Below are 18650 nucleotides of genomic sequence, written 5' to 3'. Positions count from 1 at the left end.
TTGCTGTCCAAAGGACTCTCAAGAGTCTTTTCTAGCACCATAGTTTGAAAGCATCAATTCTTTGGTGCTCAGTTTTCTTTGTGGTCCAACTCTCACATCCATATATGACTACTAGAAAAACATAGCTTTGACTATACAGAGCTTTGTTGGCAAAAGTGATGTCTCTGCTTTTTAATATGCTGTCTAGGATTGTCATAGCTTTTCTTCCAAGGAGCAAGTGTGTTTTAATTTCCTGGCTGCAGTCACTGTCCAACATGATTTTGGAGCTCAGGAAAATAAAATCTGTCACTGTTTCCATTTTTTCCCCATCTATTTGCCATGAAGTGATGGGACCAGATGCCATGATCTTAGTTTTTTGAGTGTTGAGTTTTCAGCCAGCTTTTCCCTCCATCTTACAGATGAGGAATTGAGGCTTGGAGATGTGAGATGCCTTCCCAACATTAAATAATTAGAGACAGAACTTATCTCCAGTAGCATCCTTGCTCTGACCTAATGATCTATCACCAAATAAGGACACATGCTAAAATGCTCTGTGTGTGCTCAGTCTTGTCTGACTCTTTGTGACCCCATGGACTATAGCCCACCAGGCTCCTCTGTCCATGAGTGCTAGTGGAGGATATAGCCGGGGGGAGGATAACAGCCAATTAAAACGTACTTTTATGGATTTGGTTAATTTCCTACAGTTGACATATAGTATATCTGTAATGGGAAGCCTGCTCTCCTAACACCAGTGAATGTTATAGAGACAACCACACCAGTTTCTTAACTGAAATGCAGTACTCTTATGAAAAAAACATTAAACTAGAATAAATGAAATGCGGTGCCTTGTTCTTGGCCATGTCTTCTGTCCGCTGAACTCTATCTCTGGTCACCTGAGATGTCATCTTTTTTTTGCAATGCCCAGTCAGGCTTTTAGAAGTCTATCATTTTAAACACCATATTTAAAAGGAGTTGCAAGTAAAAATGTAAGGTCCTCAGAGAACTGCTTAAGCATTTTGTGTGTGTGTGTTAAAATATGCATAACACAAAATTCTTCATTTTGATCATTAAGTGGTATTTAGTATGTTCATACTGTTATGCAATCAACACCACCATCAAATTCTACAACAGTTTGATCACCTCAAAGAAAACTCATACTCCATTAAGCAGTCCTGCCCGTTCCCCCTTGCCTCCAGCCCTTGTCTCAATGTGTTTACATGTTCTGGGTACTTTACATAAGTAGATTCATGTAATACATAACCTTTAGTGGCTTTTTTCACCTAGCATAGTTTCATCTGCACTTTATTCCTTTTTATGGCTGAATAATAGTCCATTGTTTGGCTATGCCATTTAAACATTCTTTAAAGGTAGAAAGTGAGTCTAGTAGGACAAGAAATTGGCCAGAGAAGAGCAAGCTAAAGCAGGACTTCAGCTGGACTTCTGGTTTAAGAAGTCTTTATTTAGCAAGATGCTGAGAAATTATTCTCCACACCTGTGAAGGATGAATTCAAAGAAAGCCAGGGAAGGAGGAGGACAGGAGAGATTCTTGGCTGAGCCCAAGGGAGGGCTCTTCTTGATGATCAAGGGAGTTAAAATGAGAAGGCGCCATGGAGGGAAGTGGTGAAGTTGGAGCCCTTGACCTTCAGAAGGAGAAGGGTCATCCCTTCATTTCAGATGAATTTTCCGCAGGGCGTTCACCACCCAAAACTACAAGACTAGGCTAGGTGATATTCAAAAATCACCCTCATGCTGCAGTTCTAGAACCATGTGAAGGAAGACACACAGAACACAAAGAACAGAGAAGAAAAATCCCAGAAAGTCTGTGAAGATACAAAAGTGACCATTTCAGTACCTGCACAAGTAGCTTCAAATTATGTAAATTGGCTATAATGTTAAAAAGGGGTAGGTGACATTTTGACAGAAAAAAAGCAAATTAATTAATGGAATAAAGCAGCAATTGATGGCCTTGATTATAATTTATGGCACAAAGGAAAAGGTCAACTTATCTTCTGGATTTTATTTGGGTTAGTGATAACTGTGTTTAGGTAAAAAGAAGTGAAACTCCTAATTGCAAGATAATATTAGTGCTTTACAGAATATCTTGTGCACCACCCCCTCTATAAAAAAGAAAAGAAAAGAAAGCACAGTTATTATTTCCTTTCCAACTCAAGTTGAATATAAATTACCTGGAAAGGAAAATTATTTGTGAAGATTAAAAATATTGTAAATTCTCAAATCATTAGGCGCTTTAAGAAAAACACCCACCAGTGCTTTAAAACCAGTTTTAAATCCTAATCCTTGCATGCTTAAATAAACATTAGACACACAGATGCAGTGTGTGAAGCAGGCTCGGCTTTAAGAGAGGAAAGATTACGTTTCTGTGTTTATCCAAGAGCTGGCTAAAACACGTTCCATTTGGCCCTGACACACAGAAATTAGAGTTTTAGAGACTGGAAAGGGAACTTTATGTCTTTAAACACACAGACTGAACATGGTGTATATTTTAGAGATATCATGAGAAGTTTCTCTCCTCCACCTTATACAGAGCCATCAAAGAGGCAACTATGTGAACAAAATAACACAGTGACATGTCACATTCCACATATATCGATTTATAAGATCCAGGAAGAAGCCTTCAGTTTCTGGACTAGTGATCAGCAGTGAACCAGCATAAAAATCTGTGAAATGGAGAGTGTTCAAGGAAAACTCACATGGAAAATAAATATACCAAAAATCATTTTTTGTGTGCCTACTTTGACCTTGATTGACTTAGGCTCTGAAAAACTAGTCCAGGGTCTCTTTATGACTTTCAGGGGTTCTAAGTACCTTTACCATCATGGGCTGATTCCAGAATTTTTAAAATATATTTTAAAAATCTATTTTATGACTGTGCTAGTAAAGAGATGAACATAATCCAGGCTGAATTTATTATTCAGTTCAGTTCAGTCACTCAGTCATGTCCAACTCTTTGTGACCCCATGAATTGCAGCACACCAGGCCTCCCTGTCCATCACCAACTCCCAGAGTTCACCCAAACTCATGTGCATCACATCGGTGATGCTATCCAGCCATCTCATCCTCTGTCGTCCCCTTCTCCTCCTGCCCCTAATCCCTCCCAGCATCAGGGTCTTTTCCAATGAATCAACTCTTCGCATGAGGTGGCCAAAGTCTTGGAGTTTCAGCCTCAGCATCAGTTCTTCCAATGAACACCCAGGACTAGTCTCCTTTAGGATGGACTGGTTGGATCTCCTTGCAGTCCAAGGGACTCTCAAGAGTCTTCTCCAACACTACAGTTCGAAAGCATCAATTCTTCGGCACTCAGCTTTCTTCACAGTCCAACTCTCACATCCATATATGACCACTGGAAAAGAATTTATTATTATATAGTCATTATTATAGTCAGTTTTTTCTTCTTACTTTATGAAATGTATTTCATTTCATAATGTACTTTATGAAATGAAAATTAAACCATTTTTATAGCCCTCTAGAAGTGGGAGGTTGGGGGGTCATATGTCAGTGCTTGCTGTGCTCAATGGATTCATCATTCCTGAGTTCAGTAAGTCAACAAATATTTAGCTGGGCTGAGGTCTGGACTAGGACCTGGAGGAACAGGAAGAAGTGTAAGATGCAGCATACGATGCAAACTGAACTAAGGAGCTTTCACTCATAGACACGTAAGAGGCCAAGATGCAACACGAGACAGTGAGAGGTGTGGGGCAGGTGGGAAGGACAGGAGACAGGGGGTGTGTTAGGTAGGAGGGTACTGATGCCTCCAAATTATTGTTTTAAGGGCCTGTGCAAACTGATGACAGCAAAAATCATAAGAAGGAAACAGACTAAGAAGGACATAAAGATCAAGACGGATAGGAAGTCCCTGAGGACTCTGTGGTGTTAGGTGGCATCTTAAACCATACTTCTTAAAGCTTTTATGTCACATTAGTATGACTTCCTGTGTGTTGGCTTTCAATATTTCATTTAAAATGTTCTCTCTTTATTTCCTCTTCCCACAAAAAGACAGAGCTCAGCTTATGAGTATAATTAAAATGTGACTTCATTAGAGCTATGAGACCATGCTTCCATCTTGTTCTTAGCAGCCATCTCATTTTTATCCCTCAGCCTTTTGCATTTGTAAAAAATGGAAGTGTAATTTAAAAGAAGATTGGTTTAAATTTCATGTTCTGGCCCTTTTCACTTGTAGCAGCCTGGCCAGACTGTCCTGCCCACCCCCGCACTCACTACACTCCAGGTGGTTCCCTAGTAACAGATACCAAATAAATGACCTATTTGAGTGAAAACTGAAATCAGCATTTCAATACTATTTTAAGTTTGGTTTCAAAACCATGTGCTCCTTCCTCTAAAACTAGCACCAATCACAGTGGTAGCTTGTGGCACTTTGGAATAACCTTCCAGATATTTTTAGTGTTTTCTTTGTGAAAATACCAATGTTCCAAAAAAGGAACGCAAGAATGGAAAATCCATACCCAAGAAATACTCAGCAATATGGTGCAATATGATCAATTATTTAGGGACTAATTTCCCAGGCCCTGTGCTAGGAAATTCAGATATGATGGAGATGGTACCTGTCATTGGAGAGTTCACAACTACTAGAAGAGAGAAACAAGCCAGATGATGACCAGATGATGACAACATGATGTGATATGTGTTACTGCAGAGGCACGCCTTAGGTGCAACATACACACACACACTCGCCTCATAGCTGGAGGAATAAGAAAGTGACCCGGAAGGCTTACAAAGGAATGTGGAATTTAGGCAAAGACTGCTGGTTGCCTACTCAGTCCACTCCCTTCCTTATTAACGCAATGCCTATTTTTATTCAGTGTGGCAATATGCTCACCATAGAGATTACATTTCTTACTCTCCCTAACGATCATGCAACTAAATTCTGACCAGTGAGATGTAAATGGACATTTTAATCAGGTTTTCGGAAGGGATCGTAAAAGGGAACACAGACAGCTAGAACTTGTCCTCTTTGCCTTCCCTGCTCCTTCCTTCGCATCTGAAATATGGACATGTGAGCTGGAGCTCCAGCAGCCATTGTGTACCATTAGGTAGGCTTGAAAATAGGATCCAAGGACCCAGGACGTCAGAGCAGAACAATAGAAATAACCTGAGTCCTGAATCTGAGTCCCTAGTGATTACAGTATCCACTGCACAGCTCTGGACTGCCTATCTCTGGATTCCCTTTCTATGAAAATGAAAATCCATATATCTTAGCTACTATTATTTTCAGTTGTCTTAATGCTAACTTATATTGTGCCCACTGAGTTCAGTTTTGACAGATTAGTAGAAGTTAGCAAGGTGGACAAGAGGCAGAAGTATTTTTTTAGGCAGAGAGAAAAACCTTGTCAAAGCCACAGGAGCATAAAGGTGTATGGAGCACGAAGGGACTTGAGGCAGCTCTGCCTGGCTGAAGTTATAACTGATAAGGTGAGAGAGTAGAGCAGCTACCCTCATTCAGGCCAGCTACCTCCTTGAATACATCTAGTGCTTTAGTCATAAATACGCAGCCACCCCAGAGGGTTGTTGTTTACTTAATGGCCCCAGAACATGGGTGGGAGCCTTGGTCTTAGTGAGGAAAAGAGAGCACCTGTGAAGTAATAGGATGGGAAAGAGGAGGGTCGGGCAAATGCCAGTAAAGGTGTGTGTTCAAGACCTTCTGTTCTGGAGAAGCTGATGGTGTCTGCTTTCTCTGTGAAGAAGGAGAGAGCAAGCCTGGAGGACAAAGGGTTTCAGGAGAGTGGAGGAAGTCTGAAACAGTTTCTGGTCATTAGGCCTTTGTGTCCCTGTTTATCTAATTTCCCCTAATTTCAATGAGTTCACAGCTCCACTTGTGCTTCTTTCCACCCAATCCAGAACTTACTTCAGTTCCCTCCTGTTGACCCTCCACTGCTGAGACTTCCCAGAGTGCTGGCACAGTCTTCTCTGCTCATCATACGCACATTGCTTTGCGTTTGTCATAGCTGTGGGAGCCAACCCTATCTTCAAGCACAATAAGAAAAATAAAAGTAGAAAGAGTTTTAGAGATACTCCTCTAAAACTTAGCTTCCCCAACTGCAAAATGAGGGGAAAACCACTACCTTAAAGAGCTGATATGAAGATTCAGAGAATTCATATGAGGAGCTTAGCACTGTGCCTTGTGTATAATAGGCATTTAATAAGAGGTAGCTTTCAGCATCACTTCTTTCAGTTCAGTTCAGTCGCTCAGTCGTGTCCAGCCCCTCGCAACTCCATGAACTGCAACACACCAGGATTCCCTGTCCATCACCAGCTCCCAGAGCCTACTCAAACTCATGTCCATCGCGTCGGTGATGCCATCCAACCATCTCATCCTCTGTCATCCCCTTCTCCTCCTGCCTTCAATCTTTCCCAGCATCAGGGTCTTTTCCAATGAGTCAGTTCTTCACATCAGGTGGCCAAAGTATTGGAGTTTCAGCTTAAACATCAGTCCTTCCAATGAATATTCAGGACTGATTCCCTTTAGGATGGACTAGTTGGATCTCCTTGCAGTCCAAGGAACTCTTAAGAGTCTTTCCAGCACCATAGTTTGAAAGCATCAATTCTTCGGTGCTCAGCTTTCTTTATAGCCCAACTCTCACATCCATACATGACTACTGGAAAAACCATAGCTTTGACTAGATAGACTTTTGTTGGCAAAGTAATATCTCTGCTTTTGAATATGCTGTCTAGGTTGGTCATAGCTTTTCTTCCAAGAAGAATCTTTTAATTTCATGGCTTCAGTCACCATCTGCAGTGATTTCAGAGCCCCCCAAAATAAAGTCTGTCACTGTTTCCATTGTTCCCCCATCTATTTGCCATGAAGTGATGGAACTGGATGCCATGATCTTAGTTTTCTGAATACTGAGTTTTAAGCCACCTTTTTCACTCTCCTCTTTCACTTTCATCAAGAAGTTCTTTAGTTCTCTTTCTGCCATAAGGGTGGTGTCATTTGCATATCTGAGGTTATTGTTACATAGTATATATTTAATAATCCCTCTTGATTAAGGTATATCCAGTCCCCCAGGTCTCTGTTCAAAGGTAATCATCAATTGGAAATTTCTTTCTACAGGACCCCTGCCTACATAATGACCATGTACCTCCTGATCATGGAAGGATCCTACTGTTCATTCTGGCTTTGGATCAAAGGTCCTAAGGTCTGAGATGTAGAATGGAAGCTCCATGAGGGTAGGACTGAGCCCGTCCTTAACTTCAGTGCCTGTAGTGCAAGGACAATAGTGGGAGGGGGGTGCTGAAGGCATATTTATTTGTCCAATGAATGAATGCATCTGAGACAGCAGCCCTTCTCTTTGGAAAAAGGCAGTTGCCTTTCCCTTTACTTCCACTTGGATTACTGAAATGTCCCTATCCCCTGAAAAATTAGTACTTGCACGTTCTTGAATCTTTGTGCCACTTAATCCCTCATTTATTTTCATCCATTTAGCTTTGACAGAACAGGTAATAAAAAAAGCAAAGGAAGAATTTTGGGGCAAAACAGGGCTCTTAAGATCTTTTTGAAAAGGGTCCTGAGTGGGCCTGAGTGTGTGTTCGGCCCCTACCTGTGCTGTGGCAGGCGCTGGCGACATAAAAAATCGGGGTCTGTGTTCTTGCTCCACAAAGCACCTGATTCATGAGACAGCTTTGCAGGAATTTAATTAGTGAAGGAATGTGCAAAGCTTAAGCGCTTCAGATGTCATTAACCATCAGGGAGGGGAGAAGGAGGGGAGGAAAACCTAACAGATGTTTGATTCAGCTTCGTTTCGTGAAACAGATCATTGCGCGCACCGTTTCTCTATTTGGGCAGCTCTTGGGTAAATCCTGTTAATGATATTTCATTCTTTGGGGAGCCTGGTTTAACGTGTATCCAGTTTAAAGGGAATAGAAATGCACCTTCTATCTCATGAGGAGAAATAAAGTGATTAAAAAAAATCTGAGTATTTCTGGGTTGCTTCTGTAATGTCATTATTTCAACACATTGAGTGACTGTTGACCCAGGAGTTGAATGAACATGAATCTTTAGTTTCAGAAAATTAAGTTGTGGTCAATTTGTGAAGAAACTCCATATTTTGGCTTTAATGGCTGCAAGTGTTTGATAGCACTTTGCTCCTTTCAGTCAGGTCCCTGTTCTGTGTACAGGAGCATGTTCTATGAAGCCGGTGGCTTAGGTGGCCAGCTTCCCAAGCACCTACCAGCCCTGGGCTGGCACTAACTGCTTTGGTTGGCCTCAGAGGCAGAGTCCTGCTAGAACAGACCTGGGCTGGACTCCAGCTCATGGAAATGGACAGCATTTGTTGCTTTTCCACCAAAACTAAAATTTCCTTTATACATACAGGAACAGGCTACTAGATCCAAAGGTGTCATAGAAATAAGACATTCAAGAGTCTCAAGGCCATCTGATTCATCTTTCCACCAAGTCCTGTTTACAGCCTGTCAGTGTCTTTTCTGTGCCTTTTCTGTTGTTAACATCTTGGGATACTTGATTTTGGGTGATAAAGTTAGTAAAGGAAGGAAAAGATACATACCAGTTAGATTTGCTTTAAATCCTGTGTGTAGGCTCCAACCGACTCTTGAGAAATTCTAAAGAGCAAGTTCCTAGAACTTTTTTTCCTCTAGAAATGTTAGCATAATGGTGTTCTGCAACTGATTGCTGCCAAGCCTAAATTATACTCTTTCAGAGCATAATACTAACCACTCAGAAGATGAAAAAGGAAAATCAGCAAGGCAGACTTCTTGTCTTGGTCTCCTTGATTTCTGGCCCTCTACACTTCAAACCCTTAGAAATTAACACTTAACAATCTGCCTCTATCTTCAAGGTCATTTTATACTCTCTTCTAAATCTGAAATTCCAGTAGAGCAGTGTATTGTCATGTAGTGTAGCTGATCCCAAGAATAAAAAGGCTTTCTAATGTTCAAATGTGATACAAATGTTTTGGACAGAGAAAGAACTGAAGCAGGGCTGGAGCTAGTTGCACAGAAGTCATAGAGAGTTGTCAGGGTGCCCATGTAAGGCTGGGCTGGTTGTGCTTGGGCAAAGGGATCAGTGTGACTTTGTACCAGTCTGAAAATGCCCCCAAATGGATGAAGGGAGCTTTTTTCCAGAGTCTCACAAAGGCATTGTACTTGTTAGCAGTGAACCAGCCAGGATATACACACCTTATACTAACCTTAGCTTTTATGTCATATTTCTGTGCTAAAATTGTTAAATCTTCAGATCTTTATAGCATGTTCACTCAGTCCAATATCCTAAAAACCAAAGAAAACAACTTTCATACAGTTTGTAGACAGATGTGTTGGATGATTCAGTTAGTACATAAAAAAGAAATTACATTTTTTCCATCCTTACACTATCGATTATGCAGGGATATGAAATGCCTCTAACTTCCACCTTCAACAAGGCAACAAGGATCAGAAAAACCCAGTTGGTGAGTTACGTGGCCAATTTGCTGAATCTTTCAAAAAGAAAATAAAGCCAAAGCAAGTTCAAAGCACATTACATTTTAACTCAGTAGCTGCTACTGCTGCTAAGTCACTTCAGTCGTGTCCGACTCTGTGCAACCCTGTAGACGGCAGCCCACCAGGCTCCCCTGTCCCTGGGATTTTCCAGGCAAGAACACTGGAGTGGGTTGCCATTTCCTTCTCCAGTGCATGAAAGTGAAAAGTGAAAGTGAAGTTGCTCAGTCGTGTCCGACTCTTTGGGACCCCATAGACTGCAATCTACCAGGCTCCTGCATCCATGGGATTTTCCAGGCAAGAGTACTGGAGTGGGTCGCCAGTGCCTTCTCTGTAACTCAGTAGAGGCAGGTTTTAATCTTTAAAAAGAATCTAGACTTTCAAGAATAAAACTTTTGGTGAACTGTCTCTCAATAGACACATTTTAATGTCAGTCTTTCCTGAACAGTTGATAAACAGGATTCATGCACCCCGCTATATTTAAAATGAGTAACCAACAAGGACCTACTAGCACATGGAATTCTGCTCAATGTTATGTGGCAGCCTGGATGGGAGAGGAGTTTGGGGGAGAATGGATACATATACGTGTATGGCTGAGTCCCTTTGCTGTTCACTTGAAACTATCACAAACAGTATTAGTTGGCTATACTCCAGTACAAAATAAAAATGTTTTTTAATAAGGAGTATTTTCTTGGAGAAGATATTAAATATCAGCAAATCCAGAATTTTGCTTGTTTTCCGTTTAAATATTTAGCACCATTTCTTTTTCCTATGAATTCTTCTATTTTCTAGGACATGTCATAAATCCACCAGTGTGCCAGTGAGAGTATGTTTCAAGAATGGAGACCCCCGTGGTGAGCAAGGGGTTAGTGAATTCCAATGATCAGTCTAGACAGGCTCCTGTGCCCTCCTGGGTTTGACTAACATTCATCACTCTGCCTAAATGATTTTAATTAATTGTTGGAGTGTTGTCTAGAAGGCAGATCCTGTGTCTGTGGGCATGCAAAGAGATGCTTGAGATCTACTCTGCTGAAGTAGGTGGGATCAGTTTGGCCAACCTTAATCCTAGTCAACTGGGGAAATCCACAGAGACAGGAGAGGAGGCTGGTTTCCACAGCTCTGGGCCACCATTTCTGTGCATCTACTTACCAGGGAAATGCTGGCCCACTGAGTCCTTGTATCTCATTGATTTTTCTTTCTATGACTGTTGCACCTCTAAGCTCTGTTGAATGCTTAATTCATTTCTCATTGATTTTTAATATGACTTAGTAGAGAAACCAGAATTCAAAATCCTTGAAAGAAATCATGGTCTCTCTTTCATAACTATAGGGCTTTTGTGATGGGACTTACGGGGCATCCTTTGGGAGTTTCCATTCAACCCATCGTGCTTTAATACTATCGCCCCTGACTACTGGGCAGTTTCCTTTAAGCTTCCTGCTCTCTCTAATGGGAGTTACAGAGGATCTTGTCTTTCTCTGTCTTTTCTACTCCATGTCAAGCCTCAGAGTACCAGACACTTCCACAAACCTTCCTCAGAAGAGGCCTGCCTTAATTCAGGGGACCAGCTAGGAATAGGCAGCACCATCTCAATGGAGCACTGTGAGGCTATCCCCGTCAGGTTCTCGCAACTCACTGCATGCAATATATTGGCTGGCCTGGGCAGTTTTGTGATTCTTGTCCCTAGAATTGTCCCAGTCCATGAGCAGTGGGATTCTGGGAAGGCCACTTAGCCAGCAGATCACAGCCACTGGACTGAAAAGTATTTTTTTTTACAGGATCATGCAGGGTGGGGCCATGGAAAGAGTGCCTGCATGCTGATTTGGGGGGACTCTACGGATGTTGAACACAGGACAAATTTAGGGGTCTGAGCTCTGGAGGGTCTGTTGCTCCCCTTTAGGCTTGGGCTGCATTGTGAGTTCCGGTTGTCTCTTGTGCCTCTGTGTTCTGACCGTGGTGCCACCTAGTCCAATGCACCCTGCAGAGGAGAGGTGGCAATGATGTCCTTTACTCTGAATGCCCGTTTCTGCTGTGGACACCTACCCTAGGTAGGGCAGTCACCTTACCCTCTCTGTAGGCTCCATGTCACCTGTTAAACAGCCCCACCCTTCCCCTCCCCAGGTGACTGCACCTTTGTTCCAAGAGCTTTGGAGACTATTGCTCCAGAGTCCTTATGGCCCTTCTGAGTGATGCACTCTCTTGCCTTCAATGACTGTGATGACACCTCAATCATCAGGACCAATCGTAATGGGAAACCAGCATTTCTTGAAGGAAGAAGGCTGCTCTTCTCACTCAGCTCAGAACCTGCTTGCCTCTGTCCCTCTCTGGTGATGATGTTCAGGGCTGCATTCTAGATCACATTCTGGAAACACAGCAATTATCACCAGAGAGAGATGTACTATGGTTATGCTATAAAACTCCAAAAAGAAAGCTTTATATGGCTAGAAAATGAATTATTGTTCACATTTTTCTGGGTAAGACTTGTATGTTTGGTCATCATCAATGAAGCACAGAAACAACCTTTGAAAGAGCCACTGAAGCACAGATTCATGGGCTGTAGGCTGCATTCTGCAGCATCACGAGTAACTCTGTGACAAGCATTAAATAGTCAGTGTTAGAGAACGGCAGAGTCTCTAAGATCTATACTGTTTCAATGCAAACTGGCTCTAAAGAGCTGTGCCATTGTGAGTAATAACAGCATTGTTCTGTTGGCGCTTTGCTGCGGTTTGTTTCCCCTAGAAGTCAAAGCAGGAAGAATGAGGGGTGTGTATGTATGAGGTTTTTTTAATGTATGGAGGTAACACCGGTTTATAATATTTTTGTGTTTCATGTGTGCAGCATTATATTTCAAATTCTGTATACACAGCAAGGTGCTCACCACCAAAAGTCTAGTTTCCTCCCACCCCATCCAGATGACCGTCGTTTCCTCTGTCACCCTCCCCACCCCTTCCCCTCTGGTAACCACTATTCTGTTTTCCATAGGTATGTGTTTGTTTTCATTTAGTTTGGTTTGTTCATTTATTTCTTTGTTGTTGTTTATTTTTCATATTCCACATATGAATAAAATCATATAGTATTTGTCTTTCTCTGACTTATTTAACTTTAATACACTCAAGGTCCATCCATGTTGTTGGATGGCAAGATTTCATCTATTTTATGGCTGAGTAATCTTCCACTGTATATATATACCACATCTCTGTCTATTCTTCTACCAATGAGTGCATAGATTGTTTCCATATCTTAGCTACATGATGAATGACATCATGATGAACCTAGGGCTACATCTATCTTTTTGAATTAGTGTTTTCATATTCTTCAGATAAAGACTCAGAAGTGGAATAGCTGGATCACAGGGTAGTTCTATGAATTTTTTGAGGAATCTCCATACTTTCCATATGTGACTACACCAATTTACATTCCCACCAGCAGTTTATAAGGGTTGGAGGGGGTGCCTCAATTTCTAGTTTAAGCAATAGAATCTATAGCATGGAAGCTGAGCCACTTCCCTCAAGGAGCTTCCATAAGGAGGGCAAAATGACAGGATAATAAATATAGCTACTATTTATTGAGCAGTGTTCATTGGCTATGTGTCAGGCACCACACAAAATGGTTTATACACTTCTTAGCTCATCGCAGGTTTGAGGCAGATATTATTTTAAATAAGAAAATTGAGGACAAAGAAAATTGAGGACTTCTTTTGCCTAAGACCATACAACTGGCAAGTGGCAAGCCAAGAGCCAAGCCGAGGGAGGTCACCTGGGTGAGTCCTTGTGTGTAGTAAGCTCCTTGGCACTACTTGGTACAACCTTGAACCAGGCGAACTAGAGCTTGAAAGTTATCATCAGCTGAGGCTTCAGTATGATGATAGCCAGGCATCCTCTTAGCATTCTGTGCTCACAGCCCAGTAACTGAGTACAGCAGGCCCTCCGAGTTGTTCAAGGGCAGAATGTTTTCCCCTCTTCTCGTCCCTGAATGATCTGAATAGTTACCTCACTGAATCTTGACCACCGGCTCTGTTTCATTTCCTGTGGACCAATCCAACATGGGCTAAGTGTTCCTGAGACATTAGGGTGAAGAATCCTTGAACTAGACTCTCCCGTATTCCCTGTCACCTACCAGAGAATTATTCTGTTTATTTTTTTTTATGTTAAAGTCATGGCATTAACATTCACTCCCAACAGTGAATGTTAATGCCTCTATAACATTATTCATATGCTTAAAACCATTATAAGTGTTGTCTATAATAATGATAGGAAGACTAGAATAATAAACTCTTCTCCTTCTTTTGAAAAAGTGGTAAAGAGGGAGAAAAGAGATTTTTGCTTTAATCAGATGGGTTCTGGGTACTTTGATAGAGTGCTTAGAGGGATGAAAAGTACGAAAGTGGAGCACGACAGTTTTGGGTAAGAAGGTGCACGAGGCAAGGTCTCTGCAGCTGGCAATGCAAAGGAATCATTTCAGGCACCCAGGCATTGCTCACATCAGCTGCTGAATAATTGCCCTTAAAAAATAACAACTGAATGCCTTTACAAAGAAGATTGTGGAATCTGTTCTGGCTCTTTTTAAATAAAGGATATTTGCTTATCTCCAGAATTGTTTCACTGGCTCTTCTGGAAGTGGGCCTATGATTTAGTGACCTCGTAAATTCCTCGGCAGCCCCTGGCTTCCGTAATTCTGTTTCCTCTGTGGCGGGTGAAAAGCAACTCAAGCAAACCTCTTCGCCTTCTTTCTACTTTTCTACACTGTCATCCTTCTCAGCTTTAGAGTATATTGGTTCCCATGGAAACGGCAATGTCCTTGCTGTGGACAGAACTTAATCACAGCCAAAAGGGTGAAATAAAATACGTTTTTATCTTGGATTGAAATTTGTATCATGATTCATGAAATGGAAGAAAGAAAGGAAAAGAAGAAAAGCAGGAGGATAAGAAGGATAGAGGAGCGGGGAGGAAGGAGGGAGGGGCCGGGAATTGAAAGGGATTCCCCTTGCGTCTGCCTGAAGAAACTGTCGAAGGGGAGGCTGATGGCTGAAAAGCACCATGTCCCTCACTGCACGCCGAGCGGGGTCTGTCCCAGTTCTCCCAGAGGCTCCGTGGAATCAGCTGTGATTGGCCCTGCAGGCTACTGGCCTGACATGAATTGAGAGGCACCTGCCCCAGGGTATCTTCCCCCATCCCGGGTCACCATGAGAAGGCAAGTTACTTAGGACACAGTTCCCACTAAATGAGGTAACAGCTGAAGCCATGGTCGAGTCATAATTTTTAGAGGATATTTTACTAGCTCTCTTTCACGTCCTAGCAATTTGCTCACAGTCAGGTGCTCTGGCACTTCGTAAACCTTTTAATAAAGTTACAAATCTCCAGAGAGACTCCCATCTCCTTTTCCAAGTCCCCTACCAGGCCCCTGACCTTATCAGCCACTTCCCACCATCCTAGCACCTACCCTACATCTGCATAGAAGCAGATGCAGGTTTGTGGAGTTTGAGGCTTATGGGACTTTGCATCTTCTTGAAGAAAAAAGATGCAAATTATAAATATGAAGCCAGGTACAAGGTCTTGAAATAGGTCCATGCAAATAAAGGGCTTAAACTTTACTAGCTTCCTGGGAATTCACTTTGGCATTATCTAATTTAATCTCAAAACAGCACCAGGGGGTATAAAATTACCTCTATTAACAAATGAGAAAACAGTCTGTATAACAGTCATCAACATTTACTACAAATTTATGAAAAGTTTACTAAACTCATGAATTCAACTGTGACTTTTGGGGATTGATAAACAGGACTGGATATCAAGGAATTTCTCTATGATTGAATTCTTATTTGTTTGGTTAGATTTTTTTTTTTTTTGCAGAAGTATCAGTTCTAACACTCAGAATCCATCCCATTTTTCCAAAATGTGACTTTCATTTCCCCTCCAAATCCAAGCCAGCTGATGGAATTGGATTTCAGCTGTGGTTGAAGTGCTGGAGATGATATCATGTAACCCACTTGCAAATAATTGCTTGGCTTCCTGCAATGCATTGTGTCTACTTGCCACAGAGCAGAGATGGAAACTCAGACTATCAATTGGATGGCTGGTTAATATACACAAGCAGTGTGCGTCTGGTGTTCAGGACTTGAAATCAGGACCAGCCTGCAAAGCAACTGGGCAGGGCCGTTTCTGGAGTCTTCCTGGTTGCATTCAGTTGTATGGATCCTCTCACATTAACAATGGAAACAGCCTTCCTTTACTCATATCAGCAATATTAACCAGTCTTCCATTTAAGTCTAACCAGTAAGTTTAAAATAGATATGTGCACAAGGATTCTTACATGCAAACTTCCTAAGTCTAACTATCTGGCGGTGTCCTCAAAATGGCCAAAGATGTAATATTGTTTCATCTCATCCTCCCCAGAAAATCAATGTGAGCACATTGGAGAAGGGCTACTTGACAATGGGTCTTCCAGCAGGCCAGCTACTGTCCAACATGAGAACCAGCAAGATCCATCCTGGACAAAGTCACAGAGTGCAGGGTGAGAAGAGGAGGTGCCTACCCCAAGGAGGAAGGAGGGCTGTGAGGGATAGCAGGGACCCCAACTCAGAATTCAGATTCACAAATGTAGGATGTGTTTGCATCTGAGGCGCAGAACCTCCAACCCAAATTTCCCTAAGGACTTTTGTAGACAAAACACTTTTCTCAAGTCCCATAATAATAGCACAAGTTTGTTAAGAGATTGCTAAGTATTTTTATATCTATGATCAAATTTAATCTGCCATCTAATTTACCCTTACAACCCCATGAGGAAGGAACAATGGTAAGCAACCCTTTTTACAGATGAAAGAACTGAGGTTCTAAGTAATTCTCAAGGTCACCAAGCTAGTCAGTGGTGGAGTCAAGGTCCAAATCTAGTTTCATTTAACTCCAGAATCATACTCCAAATCTTGTTGACATTTGTGGGGAGCTTACCATGTGCCAATATCCTTACTAGCAATTTACGGTCTCTTATTTGCTCTCCACACTGACCTCTAAGGGATTTTATTCCTTTCTTCAATGATTCTATAGTTGAAGCTGGGGAAGAGAGTGAGGTAAATAAAAGTAAAATATTATTTCTGAAAAGGGAAAGGGCAGTCGTTCAGTCATGTCTGACTCTTTGCAACCCCACGGGCTGTAGCCAACCAGGCTCCTCTGTCCATGGAATTTTCCAGGCAAGAGTACTGGAGTGGGTTGCCATTTCCTTCTCCAATTATTTCTGATACAAAGCAGAGTAACATAAGTGCAAGAGAAAGATGAAGAGTTCACCAAGTGAATCACTCCGGGATGGACTTTATAAGGATACTTTGGATTGTCAACCCATTGAATTGAAGAAACAAGAAATACTTCATGGGAGGACATGTGGGAACAAAGGCAGGACATTTGAGAAATAATGTATCTAGCTCTTGTGGCTTGACAGAAGCATAGGATGAGTATAAGGGATATTTGGCTGAGGAGTTGGATTGGCATTTGCCATCAATTGGAAAAATTCTCAATTAATCTGGTAGACCGTGGGAGAAAGATGATCAGGTCCAAGCTAAACTTTAAAAAGAGAAAATGTCAGAGCATTTGTAGACCAGACCAGTACAATAGTTTGAACAAGAGGTAGCAAAGGTCTGAATTTGGGTGGGAACAGGGAGGTTGAAGGGGAGGATCATTCAAGAAACACGTCTGAAATGCTGGATCTCGTGTTCCCACCTGTGGGGACAAGACTTACACCAGAACTCTGTTCACTCTGCCCAGGGGCTTTAATTAGACCAGGATCCCCACAAGGAGTCAGAGGGTGTCTGTGGGGAGGAATGTTTCTTTGGAAGATGTTGACTCCCTGGAGAGGCTGCGGCCCTCACCACGGCCGGGGGGCAGTGAGGAGGGGGTGCATTTGCAGTATTGACTGTTCACAGTTTTCCCCACATCTGTGAGCTCAGGCTCTCAAGGGACAGGGGAGAGAATGAGAGAGCAAAGAGCTTAAGAAACGGTTTGTAGGTCTGGTAGGAACGTTGGCTGTCATTGGACACAAAATCTATATTTTGTAAGCATAATTGTTTTACAGCTTTCTCTGCTTTCTTTGTTGTTTTCCCTTTCATTCTCCCTTTGTGTTTTCTGTGGTGGTGCTATTTCAAATGAAGTTCCTTCTGAAAATTACTGCCTGTCTCAGCTGTGCTGAAAGGAAGGAGAAAAAGGCTTCTTTTCCACGTGAATCTGAATGTTAAAGGTGCAGAAGCAGAGAGGCTGGGGTTGGGGGTGGGGAGATGGTGGGAAACCTAGGGAGCATTTAAGGAGGGAGTAGAATGCGCTTGAGCAGATGTTCCTCTGGCCGAGTCTCCTTCCAGTCTCTTCTCCTGCTGTGTTTGGATTTTGCTTGATTCCCAGAGAGGGTCCCCTTACTTCTGGATACATCACTGTCCTTTGCTGGTTCCTTTGCAGAAGGACCAAGAGTGAAGTGACGGTGAAGGACAAGAACAGTATGATACCTCCCAGGGTGGCCCAGTCCATCATCCATGGAGCTGGAGTGACCAGTCTAAAAAGCAAACATTATCCATCATCCCAGTATCAAATCTCTCCATGCTAACCAACTTGATCTGATTCCCATTTACCTTCTGGGCTCATTTGTCCTTTGTTTTAATCTTCTAGCAATACTGAACTGCTTATGTTTTATCCTTGTTCCTCTTGGACTCTTTAATCTTTAAAGATGAGAACAATTTTGTCATTCTAGAGGGTAGGGGGACTCCAGCCTAGAAATGCCACAATGTGCCTGTGTATACATGTGTGTGTGTAGATGTGTGCATGTGTGTACATGTGTACCTGTGTTTTGGAGGTCCAGGAGGAGGACCCTCCCTCTGAGTCTGCTCCATGTCTATCCACACATACTGTACTCTTTTTCCTCTTAATAAACACTTGACTTACTTCACTACTTACTGTCTTTGTGGAAATTCTTTTCTGCCAGGGCCCTTGTCACTGACCACTGGTCTAGTGGCTAGGGTTGGGTGCTTTCACCGCCATGACCCAGCCCCAATCTCTGGCTGGGAACCAAAGCCCTACTCCAAGCGATTGAAGGCTGAGGGTGCCCAAGATCAGCCTCTCCTGAATTAATTCTAGCTGACTCAAAAGCCCAAATTCTGGGCTCCCATAATATTTGTAACACATCACTGCCTTCACACTTACCATCTTGTATCATAATAATTTGTGTATAAGTCCGTTTCT

Source organism: Capra hircus, chromosome 2 (assembly GCF_001704415.2).
Source record: "Capra hircus breed San Clemente chromosome 2, ASM170441v1, whole genome shotgun sequence".
Classification (NCBI taxonomy): domain Eukaryota; kingdom Metazoa; phylum Chordata; class Mammalia; order Artiodactyla; family Bovidae; genus Capra; species Capra hircus.
The sequence above is the reverse complement of the archived record's forward strand: the minus strand, read 5'-3'. Positions refer to the sequence as shown.